Raw genomic sequence first — 15,036 nt, 5'->3', positions numbered from 1 at the left:
GAAATGATATGGGATATTTAGCATCCAATATCTCGCTTTATTTGACGCGGATTAAATAAAATTAAATTGAAAAATAAGAAAAAAAAAAACAGAAAACAAAAAGAAAATCTAAACTGTTGCACAATTTTATTTACATGAGTAATTTTTGTTCTTTCAAATCGTTTTATTATTTTATATTTCTAATTTTATTAATATAGTTCATTTAATTCTTACTAAATGACTTACTTATTCGTAAATTTATTATAATTTTTCCTTTAATAAATTTATTTTCTTTTTATTCTTTTTCATTTTTCACTTATTTCGAAGTAATAGCTCACCAACATACAATCCCGATTTCTTTTCTGTGATTTCCAACAAATTAGATTAACATAAATCAAAATTATATCCATAATTCTTATACCGAAATCGCGTGACAAATCGTTGCGTTGCGAATTTAATCTCCGTAAATAATTCAAGTTAAATTGATTTACCATACAAAGGGACTTTAATTTTGGGAACGGAGCTTCTTCGAAGGGATCGAGGTTGATCCCTCGTATGGAAGTAATCGAACGACGATCGTATCTCATCTATTACAAGAGAAAGAGAAAGAAAAAGAGAAAAAGAAAGAAAAAGAGAAAGAAAAATAGAAAAAGAAAGAGATAGAGAAAGAGAAAGAAGAAGAGGAGAGAAAATCAATGGGTGGCGGATTTGTTCAACGGATTGGGAAACGTCGCGAGGCAGTTGCTGTTGAGAGAGATCGTTCATGATAATAATCCGGTCGACACTTTCAACAGAGTTATATCCCACATAAGGTGCCTATTCAACGCGCCATCGTGCACGATGTAACGGCGTTGGAAGAACAATGGGGAAGCTCCACGCTTATGATCGATAGCTCGACTGGATATCATCGGGCTGAGAGAGAAATACTGGATGTTTAAGATCTCTCTCTCTCTCACTCTCTCTCTCTCTCTCTCTCTCTTTCTCTTTCTCTCTCATTTTCTGCTTTTATCGACTCGCTTAATCGTTCTCTCTACGCGATCTACACTGAATCATTTTCTGCCTACTCTCTGTTATTTATTTATACGAATGTAATGGACGATACCTAGTAATAAAGACGGATTTATTTCGGCCCTTTCGAATTATCTACTCTCTCTCTCTCTCCCTCTCTCTCTCTCTCTCTCTCTTTCTCTTTCTTACTTTCTTACTTTCTATTGAATAGATTAGAAGAAAAAGATAAAAAAGATTTGATAGGATGCATTCGCATTTATATAAAGAATTTCGTGTGGATTGTTCATAAGTTATCGTTCGAATTTATTGTTCTATAAGTTTCTTGATTGCATATGAAATTGTGAAATAATAAGAATCTCTTATTTAACAATTCTTCTTAAATCGAAATAATCTACGGTGTAATAAAAGTAGATAAAATTTTATACATGCATTTTGGAATTTTTTTTACATTTATAAATACGTGATTTATTTAAGTAATTATTTATATAATATATATATATATATATATATATATATATACATTTAATGTAAATAAAATTCGATTAAAAATAAGAATACATTATACGAATATAAGAAAGAATATATAATAATTATTTTCTCGACAAAAATATGTAATGACTCATGAACGATAGTATAGAAGAACCAAAAAAAGAAAAAAAAAATAAGACAAAACTATTGAAAAAAGCCAAAAAGTCCGATAGAATGAAAATAAGTTCCGTAAAACGATCGCGTCTCGTTACGCAAGAATGACGATCTCGATAACTAATTTCGATCGAGAACAGGCGTCGATTCCTGTTAATTACCGGATACGATTAATTAAGCTACGATCTAGGAACGTTACGTGGAATAGAACGGTCCAAATTCGTCGTTCAAATGAAATGCTATCTATTGTTCTATAGATGCAAATTACCGACTACGATAGTACTTAATTCACGCTGAATTCGAAATCTTTCTTTAGAGTTAAGCGAGTACGTGGTTAACGAGTTTCACTTGTCGTACGATCCAGTCCAAATCTCGCTTATAATAGTATGCTTCGTAATAACGTAATAATCGAACAAGAAATATCGATTATATATATATATATATATATATATATATATATATATATATATATAACTATCAATATCATTGAATATAAATCGATCATTCGTACGATCGTTCAAGCGATTTGAAATCATCCATACTTTATTGTTTAGTAAAATCCTATTATCCGGTATCGATGGTAATAATAATACGATAAACAAAGTATTGTTTATATTCAAGATTATATCGTTGATATTGTTAACGTGTTGATGATAAAGGAAGAACACGTATCTCGTCCCTTTATTTATTCCTTCCATATTAATAGAATCGATGAAATGTCGGATTTTATGTTACTACTTGTAAGTACGTATATGTGGTTATATGTGTATATAACGTGCGTGGGAGAAAAAAAGGCCACCGGTTCCTACTACAAATGTTATATCGAAGTCAAAAGAGCGACCCATTCGATCCAATCCGACCCGACCCGATCCGATCCGACCCGACCCGATCCGATCCGATCCGATCCGATCCGATCCGATTCGATCTGATCAGATTCGATCCGATTCGATTTTATTCGAAATACGTGCTCAGCGAGGACATCTTTGCGTGTGAAACAATATTTCTCGTTAGGACGCTTTCACATGGAACCTTACATCACGCGTCAGTGACCATAACTCATGGTGATGGTGATGATGATGGCGATGGCCATGGCGATGGTGATGTGATCATTCTTGTAGTGATTGTGTTCGACTAAATTATATAGGGATTCTCTCTTAGCGAGAGAATACAAAATGACATCCTCTTCTATAATCTACGTTACTACGGATTTTTTTTACGTCCTTTTAAAGTTTCTTTGTCTTTATACGAAAAGAGAGTCTGTGTTCGACGTCATTCCCGAAAAAAAGGAAAAAAAAAAAAAAAAAAAGTAGAAGATTATTCGGTACAAGATGAAAAAAATCACGTATTGACGTCATCCATGGACAAGAACCTTCCTTCAGTAATAAACTCGATAAATCGCGACGGAATAGATTTAAAAAAGCAACGTGCTAATTCAAGCGAATTCATAGGCAATCGAGCGTTTCTGAAATTTCTATGAACATGATATATATATAGATAGATAGACAAATAAATAGATCTATTTATCTTTTGTTAAACTTCGTCGACCTACATTTATCTCAACCTACACGTGAAATTATCCAAGTCATGTGTATAAAATGACGAAATTGAAGAATTTTAACAGAAATATGTTAGAGTTGTGATCAAATCGATCGATAGATCGATCTTGATTGTTTTTCTTTCGCTTGATACATTACTTATAGTTCTCCGATCACGTACTACGCTCGACGTACACGCAGTCAATTTTAAGAGTTCCTTTTTCTTCATCGATCGAACTTTCTTTTGCACACATAACTCACATGCACTTTGTATTAAGACTTCTGATTGTTTTTTTTCTTTTCCCTTCTTTTTTTACCATTCGACGTTATCTAATTAATATCCAAGGAACATAACGAAGAAAATCGAGGATAGGATCTACGTAAAACATTACATGTAATTCTAATCGCAGCTTGGCAATTAGTTCAAGGTCAAACGACATCAATCGATATAATGCATTCGTTGTATCATCTCGATACTAGTCTCGATGTAAAAACTTATTTAATAGCACGCTAATTAAATAAAGTCCATTAAGCTTATGATCGAGTGACAGTACGATCGTCTATGAATTTAAACGATAATTCGATCAGCGAAACATAAAGCTGCGATTTAATCGAACTTGACGTCGTTCGAGTAAAGTATGAAGTTTCGAAATGTTGTTTTCAAATACTCTATCGTTTCGATTAACGTACAATCAAAGTACAATATATTACGATTGACGATTTATTCGAATGAAAAAAATTATTAGTCATTTATTTAATAACCAATAAAATTATTTAACTTCCTTTCATTTTCGTCAAGTTAAAATTTTCTCTTAGAATCTATCGTTAGAATTTTAAACGTATTTTCAAAAAATACAAAAATACACACATACACATATAAATACGAAGATAAAATAAAAAAGGAGAAAGTAAAAGACGTAAAAATACAAAATCGTTTTGTTCATGTGAATGAATAGAACGCGTTTAGATCGTTTAAGAAGAACTCGATAAGTAATGAAATCATCAGTTACCACCGACGACGATCGTGCATTCGATGGGATCGATCAAATTAATCGTCTATAATAAGACCGCTCAAGCAGACAGATAGGCCGACCAACCGAGAGGAGAGAAAATAAAATAAGAACAAGACATACGGAAGGTACGTTTGCAAAAGGGAGGGTGTAAACGGCGTGTCTAGTGAAAGCGCGAATATGTTAAATCAAGCGAAGAATCAATAGGATAGGAATCGAGAGAGACAGTGGTTTTGCGTTGTTCTGTTCGCTTTCGAGAAACTGGAACCACGAAGGACGAGATTTATGTCGCTCGGCTCTGTGACAAGCGCGTTTGAAGTGAACCGCGGTTAAACCGATGCTCACCTTTAATTGGCCGTGAAGTGTTTCTCGAGCCCGTGGAGATCTCGATTAACGACGTGCGCAAGTTAAAGAGAGAGAGAGAGAGAGAGAGAGAGAGAGAGAAACCGGCCCAGAGAACTTTCAATGATCGGATCTCTCAAATAGAAAATATTAATTAAATAAAAAATAATTTTTTTTCGAGTTTTCTTTGGGATTTACAATAATTTTTAGATATTTAATATAACATGCTATATAAATATATATATAAGGTATTTTCAACAAAGAAAGAGAACGTATGCAGATATCATGAAACGAAATCATACGAATCTTTCATTTCGAATTGCACGCAATTAGATTTACCAACAATAAATCATAGCTCGCGTATAAATTCGCGAGGAAAACATCACGTGTACGAACTATACAGGTTCAATCGTTTAAATAGAGATCGCATGAATATATATATATATATACACATACACATACACACACACACACACACACACACACACACATATACACATATATAAGATCAGATTGCAGAAGTATAAAGGACTTATAGAAAAGGAGCCCTATAAAAATTTATAGCATTTAAAGAGAAAAAATAAGCGATATAAAATGTAATCCTTCTGTAGAAGAACGATTTCTTTTTCTTTTCTTTTTTTCTTTTGTCTCCATTTAAATAATCTTGTATAGAAAATAGATGAAATAATTTGAATTTTCAATTCGAAACATTAATCTAAATTCGATTCCAGTTCGTATTGATCCATTGATTTTTCCTATATAACGTAAGATCTTTCGATCGCTCACTCTCGATCGTTTTTAATAAGCAAAGAGAAACGAAAACAGATGTAAAATAAAAAAAAAAGAAAAAGATGAAGTCCAACCTCGTTTCCAATGAAATCAATGTTGCATTGTAACAATAGTTAGGCACTGATAAACGTAACACGCACTCACAATTAGTGAATCCGTATGAAAGCGTCGATCCGTTCACGGAAAGGAGGCTCGCGGCAATGCGATCTTCGACGATCGAGACGCAAGTGCGTGCCACGATCATCGCGCGTTCGTTCGAGCGTTCACGCACGGTCGCTGTTGGCTCATTCAAGGACCACTGCCTCCTCGTTGGACGACCGGTCAATCTGAATAATATGTTGGACGATCGCGATCACAGAAAAATCATGTCTCTCCTTTCGTTATTCCTATATCATACTAAACTCCTAATAACTTGTTTACGATAACGGTTGAAATGTCGAGTGATATCAGCCGTGAAAACAAAAGAAAAAAAAAAGAAAAAAAAAAAAAAGAAAAATTTGTAAACAAGGCCGTCGTTGTTGACATTCTATGAATTTTATGTACGAGCAATAATTTCGTTTCATTTTTATGGATTAACGATTAGCTTTTAACGTTCATTTCAATAGCGTAAGTTTTTTCTCCGATATTATCTTCTGCGACATTTTTGATAACTTTCATTTAATAGTTTATATCATTTTATCGATTTTTCTAACGATTTCTTTTTATTTATAATCATTTAAGAGATCAATACATGCGCACTCGCATACACATATACGTATATTATTACTGTATAAAATATTAATATAATATTAATAAAAAATTTTTATTCAATAAATTTTCTTAAATGCCCCTTTTGATTTAATTATTAAAGAATTTTTCTTGAAAATATCAAAATGATAAAAAAGTATACTTCAACGATTTTCTAACTGGGGCTCATAAATTTTATCGAACGACGGAACAACGTCTATCGATTGATCGTACGTATGTACGTGCGTACGTATGAGGAATAAAAAATAATCGTGGGACAAGTTCGACAATCGTACGAACGCATTTCATTATAGAAATATTTGACGAGAAAACGAGTTAGCAAGAAATGGAAAGAGCGCGTACTGAAATCGGAAACGCGTGCATTTCCACTGTATACTGAGTCGATCGAGGGCTCACGCACACGGAAACGGACGTACATTTGTGGACGTACATCGAGCTTGCACGCACACGTTCACATTTCTCTAATACCGCACGTTGTCTCTCGTTATTGAGTGACTGACATGTGGATTATATCGCCACGAGCCTTCATGACCATAATGAAAAAGAAAGAGAGAGAGAGAGAGAGAGAGAAAGAGAGGGAGAAAGAGAGAGAGAAACGGAGGCGTATAACAGCTTCTACTTCTTTCTTCGTTCATCTCTCTCTTCCCTATTTTGGACGAGGAAAATGAAAGAGACAGAAAATGATACGCGTAACCTACAATGGGAAACAGAGGCTCCCTTGTTTTTCAAACTCGATCATTTATACCGTATGTATATCTTTTTACGTATTTTGTGAAAAATAAACGGCAACAGTAAATTTGTTTGAATCTCTCTCTCTCTCTTTCTCTTTCTCTCTCTCTCTCTCTCTAATTTTTTCTCTTTTTTCTCTTTCTCTTTCGATCTCGTTCAACTTTAAATATACAATACATATTTCTCTCATTTTTTTTTATTAATATTGAAACGAGGTTAAATTCAATATTAACACGCACCTCGACTCACGCTCGGCTACAACGTAGAAGTAATTAATTCGAATTCAACAGGATCACATTTGCGGATGATACGAATTGTACATAACGCACAAAAGTAATCTCGGGAGTATCGAATACGCGATTTTATCCTCGACTGCTTCGCTTTCCACAGAACAGTGAAAGAATTAGTTAAGCGCTATTATTCGTTCATTCGTTTTTTCATTCAAGTATCCGGACTAGAGAGAGAGTTCGTACGAGCGACGAGGATTATTCGTAGGTGTATAGTGTATTAACGTTTATACGTGGTGGGATCTGCTGCCGGAAGTACGAATTAGAACTCTAGGATATAAGAATCAGTCAGATCGAAATAGGAATCGACCGACGCCTTTCTACTTCAACAGATCGATAACCCGACAAATAAAACCTAACGTAACGTTTCGTAACAACTAAATTAATGGTAAGATATCGAGGAATTCGTTTATGCATTTATTATATACGTACATATATCGTTAATCTCGGATTAATAGCGAGTATTTACATGAGAAAGTATTTTTTCTTTTTCTATTTCTTTAACAAAAAAAAAAAAAAGAGAGAAAAGAAAAAAGATCGAAAGCGTTGACCCATTAAGATTTAAACGGTTTCAAACCGATTTCGAAAAAAATGATGCCAGTGTAAAATCATCGGAGATTAGCAAGAATACATCGAGCACCTTGTCACGAATCCAATTATCGGACAATGAAAATTCTCTCGATATCCCAGTGAAAGTATTAGAACGCGACTCGTTATCGCTGAAAGTTTCGGCCGTGTGATCGTCTAAAGACCGTGAATGTATGTAGTACACATATATAAGTGCATATTTACATATATACTTATATATATACTTTTGCTATATACTTTTGCTATGTATATATATATATATATATATGCAGAAAAGTCTATACCGTCCATCTATCTTTTTTATTTTTCGAAATTAAAAGCAAGAGAGAATGATAATGAATGGCGATTTTTTTGATGCGTCACGATCAGTCTCGCGTTTTTCACTTTCGAATAGATCTACACGTTTATATCGAAAGATCGCGGAAGGGGTCGAAAATGATTGAAAGGAAGAAGAGTAATATAATAACATCACTTTCATTTCTTTTTTGAAATATCGAAACCGTTAGATCCGTTAGAATACATTAGACTACTAATGATCGACCGCACGCGAAGCGCGTAATTTCTTTTCTTTATATTTTTTTTTTTAATTTCACTTCTCAAAGGAGATCTCCTTGCCGATAAAGACGATAAAATAAGTTCATAAGAATTCCCAGGACTCGATTGATCTCAATAATTCTACTTAGCAATATAACAACTTATATACTTACGTATATACGTACGAAGAATCGTTTACGTGAGTGCGTGCGTGGGAGCGGAAACGCAACACTGGTTCGCCCACTTGCATAAGAAAAAAATTTACCTTATGCCATGTGAATTATCATTAACCGATCGGCCGTGGCAGCAATGAACGAACATGAGAAAAGTTAAAGGTAAGTACCTACTCGTTAGACTCGTGCCGATCGCGGTGTTACCGATTAGAGACCGATTTCACGGATCGTTGTAATTGATAAGACAATTCGATGACCGATGAGAGTATTAGAAGCCGAGTCACGATGTAATATCTTAAATGCACTGATCATCCGCGATAATGTTTCTAACCGCTACTTGCAAACTCGGTATAGAATCGAATTTATCTTATACAGTACGTTGTTGTTGTTGTTGTTGTTGTTGTTGTTGTTGTTGTTGTTCTTGTTCTTGTTGTATTTTAAATACTTTTTTACTATTAATTTTATATAACATTTCGATTCGTATATTGTAAGAAAAAAGAAGAAATAAATGATTGCTTAAGAAAGTAATCTTGTCTCTACATTTCTTTTTTCTTTTCTTTTTCTTTTTTTTTTTTTTAAGAACAAAGAAAATCAATAAACAGAATAATTGTTAGGTGAGAAAGATAGAAGAAAACTGGTCATCTAGACACGCGTTAGATCAGAGGTGGTGAATCGTACGCGGTGAAAGTAACGTTGGATCATTGTAATTAACTTCTCGCTTGTAATAATCGTGAAAGGACGAGTCTACGTAATTTAAAGAAAGAGAACAAAAAGTCACTGTACCTAAGATGGAATCGATAAGAAACGTTTTCTATATTCTTCTTATTTTTTTTTTTCACTTTCCTTCATTTCTTTTTTTTCCATACATAAAACGTAAGGAAATAACGCAAAATTGTTTTATAAGGATCGATATAATTTTTTGTCTTTTATAACAGCAAAATAAATTCGTACATAGAAGAACATAATAATAAAAGCTAACAAAATTTTACTTGATATGAACTATAGTGCGTATGTAAATTTCGTGAAAAATTTGTAAAATATTCTCGTAAAAAATATTTTGCTATTTTTTTTTTTTTTCTTTTTATATATATATATATATATATATATATATATGATACACAGAAAGACATGGACACGTCCTTTTCGACGAGTCCTGACGACATAATAACGAGCGACAAGTCCGACACGCGCTTACCAAGTACGGGCGAAAACGAGTTAAGAGCTTCGAGAAACGAAGGAGGAAAATAGCTTTTAAACGAACGCTCGCTCCTTCTTTCCACGGATGTTCGCCTTTTGTAGAATAAACCAGACTTCGCGACCTTGATTCGATGCGATATCGATACGCGTTAACCCCGTGCCACGAATAGTTTCGCGTACGTTCTCACGTAGAAAAAGAAAAAGATAAGAAAAGAAAAGAAAAAGAAAAAAATGAATCTCGGATCTTCGACGACTATGTCTCAATTGTATCGAATCTAAGCGTCATTAAAGATTTTTAATATCTTTTGATAGTTAACAAAATAGGGGAATCATTTATATTTTTTCACAATCGATAATAATCGATAGATAATTTTTCTTATAGAATCAGGTAGATAACATTCCTATCTTTCTAACTACCTTTATCGGTCATCTAACAAACAAATATTTGATTATTAACTATAAATATAGGAATAGTACAAATAAGAAACGGTCTGGAAGATTAAAAAAAAAAGAAAGAAACAGAAAATAAAAAGAGAAAGAAAAAAAGAAATATGATAAATCGTACGATTAAATCTCGTTTATTTCTCGAGATTCATGTTATCCTGATAAAATCTATGAAGGATCGAGCATCGCTCACGTTTATTGGCATTGTCGCGAGGCCGACATTGGTACGAGCGTCTTCTTTTTTAAGACGATAAGGACCGCGAAAATATCGCTAGTTTATCTCGATGCAGCATTCTCGGACACGTAAATTCAGTTTTCAGAGAGCGAGTACAGCGATCAAGAGACACACAGAGAAAGAGAAAGAAGGAGAGAGAGAGAGAGAGAGAGAGAGAGAGAGAGAACTCTTCGCCATCGGTTCTCTCGGCCGATAATGTTTATTTATGAGGCGGTTCGCGGGAGCATTGAAGTCGCCAAGGATCGTGACCGTATCGTTTCGACATTTTCTGCAAATGCACGGAACGCTCTCTCGGCCTCGCGCGAATTTACAATTTTCCTTTTTTTCTTTTTCGGTGCAATTATTACGTCACCGTGGTTCGATATTTGAGAGAAATTATCGAAGGATCAAGACGTCTAGTTTCTTAGCGAACGAAAAATCCATCTATATAGAATTCGATTCATTTTTTCATTCTTCTTCTCTCTCATTATAAGTATAATACTTCTCTGGAGAATACGAAGAAGCTCGAAGAATCCTATAGCAAAGACCCCCATTCGAAGAAACAATACACCAAGGGACGATAAATAAAGCTCGGCAATAGCAGTGGACAAGGAGAAGAAAGGCGAATAATGGCCATATTCCATTGGCCCTCATGCTGAGCCCATCTTCTTTTTTTCATCTTTCTCTATTTCTTTCTCCCTACCACTCTCCTTTCTCTCTCTCGTTCTTCCTCTCGATTCCGCGAGTATAACTCGAGTCACGGTGCTAAATTTCGAGAGAGTTCGGGGCCTGAGCATGCGATTCAAACTCGAGATACTATCGGTGTAGACGCGTCCACAGAATCGCAGCAAGGAGGATACGAATTTTATTGCCATTTTTATGTCCACGAAAAAGGAACGAGCTTATTTCTCTCCACCTCAAAAATTCCAGAACCCTTCGTGGGTGGGTTTTTTGTTGTTGTTGTTGTTGTTGCTTCTGTTTTTTTCTCTCTCAAATAACGCTTAGATGATCAGAGATAATCCATTATTATCTTCTGATTTCTTATTATTTCCAGTCGATAGTACCTCGAGTGTAAGAATGAAACACGTATTGTACGTACGTCGAGAGCAAGGTGCAAAAATGAAAGACGGATTGCGTGAACTGCATCGAAAGTTTCTCTCTCTCTCTCTCTCTCTCTCTCTCTCTCTCTCTCTCTCTCTCTCTCTCTCTCTCTCTCTCTTCTAAGTTATTCTCCTCATCCTACTCTTTACTCCCGATTCTCACGTACACGGATGTACGTGACCGACGAAACTCTTTCCTCTCGACAGACGATGTCGGAAAACTTATATCGAAAGCGATCGACGCCCTTCGCGAATAAAACGTTGCACGTTACTAAGACGGTACGGTACGTGTCGACCGATAGTTATATTGCGTATCGTGTCACCTAGACGACAACAGCAACAACAATAATAACAACAACGACGACGAAAAACATTTCCGCGAACTCGTAACTCGATAAATTTTTCATTCATTTTTCTTGTCCTCTTTGGAATTTAACGACGAACGAACGAGAGGTACACAAGGCTCTCGGCTCGTATAAAGAGTCAAAGCTGCCAAGGAGACAGGAGCGACGACAGCAAAGAGAGACGCAAGTTTCATAACATAGCAACGGACCTGAGAGAGCTCAGGAGGCTCACCATAAGTTCATTGGGAATTCTATTGACGATGGTAGCGCCGCTGCTTGTCCTAATACGGCAACTTGTCGTTTCTCGGCTTCTGGCAAGAAACGTACCGAGACAGACTAAAGTAGGAGAGAGAGAGAGAGAGAGAGAGAGAGAGAGAGAGAGAGAGAGAGAGAGAGAGAGAGAGAGAGATTACGATTCTTAAACAAGATTTTTCGAGGAGAACGAGAAGACAATAAAGAAAATGATTTCAATTATGATAATCATAAAAATGATTACATCCTACATACGTCATGCTCATATCTAATTGAAAACTTTTATAAGGAATTAACTTTCAAGGTATTGTTAAATTTCTTTTTCAAAAATATAATAAAAATTTTTTTATTGATCGTAATCTTTCATTCATTAACACACGTACCAGGTAGAAAATAATTGATATAATCGTATCGAAGAAAAATAAAACGGCTTGCTTGCATATCACAATATGAATCGAGACTTAATGAGAGAGAACGGTAGCCCGTTTCAACCTTCGCGGTATCCGAGAGCAAAAAGCTCCAACGGTCAATGCATTTCACGTCCGTCGTTCTATGTTGGACTGGAAAGTGAGAGTGATCGACGAAGGGAAAAAGAGTTCGTATCGAATCGGGAACGCGTAAATCACCGCTTCGACCTGTCGACATATGTAAAACGATTTTTCTTATATATCTCTTCAACTAAGATCCATCAATATGAAGTATATTCGGGAAAGAAACATTTTCGAATCTTAAAATGTTACGTTGCTGAAGTAATTGACGTTGATAAAAACAAAACAAAAAAAAAAAAATAAAAGAATTGTTATGAATATTTACTCGGTAAGGTTCACTAATTATTATATTTTAAATATTAGTGTCAAAAAAAAGAAAGAGAGAAAGAATCGTATCGAATCGATATAGCATTTATTTCTATCTCTCTCTATCTCTCTTTCTCTCTTTTTCTTCCTCTCTCTCTCTCTCTCTCTCTTTCTCTCTCCCTCTCTCTCCGTTTTTCTCTCTTTCCCTCCCTCTTTTCGATCATCGAGATCGTGCTAGGTAGATCTCAACGTGATCGACGAAAGCTTTTCTAAGTGACGAAGGCGGCTGTCTCGCCATCTGTTGGAACACATTCGAGAATGGTTCTCTCCGTCGATCTGGTTGTTACTCACTTAGAAATACGAAATGATATTATATGTATAAAAAAAAAGTAATCGAGCACTGAAAATAGAATGCACTAAATAATAAAACGTTGCCGTTAATAAATATAAATCGATATTCGAGATATATGTTTACGAAGTAGAAAACAAAAAAAGAAAAGAAAAAGAAATGCGCGGAAAGAAAAACGCACAAAAGCATGGTAGCCGAAATAAAAGAAAAATAAATAATTAAATAAAACTAGAGAAAAAGGTACCGTAAGAAGAACATGAGAGAATTCCGGATGGCGATCCAGATTCAGAATTATCTTATCGTCGGGTCACGAACGTGCACGACACTGGGGTCTTCTTCGTTGTTGAGGCATTTTGAGAACACGAAAGAAAAAAAGAAAAAGAAAAAAAGAGAGAGAAAGAGAATGTCAAAATATCCGGTGTATTTATCTCTTAACTGTATACATATATACGATACAATTTTTAGTAAAACGAAAGAGAACATGGCGCCAAAATTATTGCGTAACGGGAATGTTGCAAAGAAAACAATAAAAAAGAAAAAGAGGAAAAATATAATAATAACAATTGTAATGTAAGTGTATTGCGTTTAACGAGCCAATCAAAAGAAGTTGTACAAAGAAATAGAGAAAAAAAGATCGAAAAAAGACGATGAAAAAAGAAAGAAAGAACCGAAAAAAAAGAAAGATGAAAACAAAAGAAAAAAACAATAACAATAAAAACAACAACACTGAGAAAAAGGATTCAAGATCGCTGCGGGAGGATCTCATCCTGTGGAGGATCACGACAAGATTACATTGCAGGATCCACCGTGAAAGGATCATATTGCCTTCCTTTCTGCGCAGCACCCGCGGCTGCTGACCCTTCGCCTGCGCCGCCGTCTTTCGTTTCCTTGCTTCCACAAAACGGTAACGAGTTATAAAATGGAACAAGATCACAGGCGGCCAAGATGGGATCTCTTGAATGGCTTAAGTACTCAATTTCTTACCTTCTGTACATCTACACCAAACCGCGAATCTTTTTCTCTTTCCGAGCTTTTTCAAATTTAAAGAGGAATTAGTAATTCTCATAAGGTTGCTTAAAAAAAAAACAGAAAAAGAACTTTAAATTGTTATTCAATATTTCGAGTTACTTTGAAAAAAAAAAAAACAATTGATCACCTTTTTAATTTTCTAGATCATATCTTAGAAATTTTACCTTTTTATAAATACAAATGATTCCTTCGTAATTCTTCGTTAAATACATCGAAGTTACTTGAAAGTACTCGAGTTAAATGAACGATCAAGTTAATATTTAACTACGAAATCAGAAACAACGACGATGAAGGCAAATAAAAAGAATTAAAAAAAAAACGAATAAACATTGTCGGTGAGAGCCTCTCATCGTTTATCGTTCACGCTCTCCACGATGTCCATTGAACCCAATGGTTCACAGTAGACTCTTATTAGATCATCGTCGTCTAATAGGATCGAACGATAGGAATGATTTGTGAGGATGGCCGTGATTTAAATAAGAAATCGGTGACAACATGTCGTGTATATATGCTTGTACGAGCGCTTGTGCGCGCGCTCACGCTTTGGCTGGTCGATGACCCTCCTCATCCAACAGACCAATGGTGAACACACATAGTGCGTCGAACGCAATAGAGGAAGAGTCGCGTAACGCATCTCTTGGGGCTAGGAACGGGTGAAGAGGGAGGGAGGAGACACGATCTATACGGTAGTTTCGGATCGAAGAGCGAGATATTGAATCGGTCACCAAGCGCGAAATTCGAATTTCATATTTTCCAGCCAGAAAGCGAACAAGCGTTATTGAACATTGAACGAAGAAAAATAAATAATACATATTTACATACGTAGTGTATATCAATTTAATAGACGCGATCGTCACAACTATCTTATTGCGAATTATTTTATAAACCTAATCAATTTTATGATAAAACAATTAACAATTAAATAAGATATGAAGATAAGGTCTCGGAGG

At 35.1% G+C, this 15,036-nt stretch overlaps 1 protein-coding gene across 5 annotated transcripts in view; it reads right to left on the bottom strand.

The window, feature by feature from the left end:
- Positions 1-15,036, bottom strand: part of LOC124950098 — a 170,216-nt gene that overhangs the window by 112,374 nt on the left and 42,806 nt on the right. The gene's annotated exons all lie outside the window — the stretch shown is intronic.

This window comes from Vespa velutina, chromosome 6 (genome assembly GCF_912470025.1).
Source record: "Vespa velutina chromosome 6, iVesVel2.1, whole genome shotgun sequence".
Classification (NCBI taxonomy): Eukaryota; Metazoa; Arthropoda; class Insecta; order Hymenoptera; family Vespidae; genus Vespa; species Vespa velutina.
The sequence above is the reverse complement of the archived record's forward strand: the minus strand, read 5'-3'. Positions and strand labels throughout refer to the sequence as shown.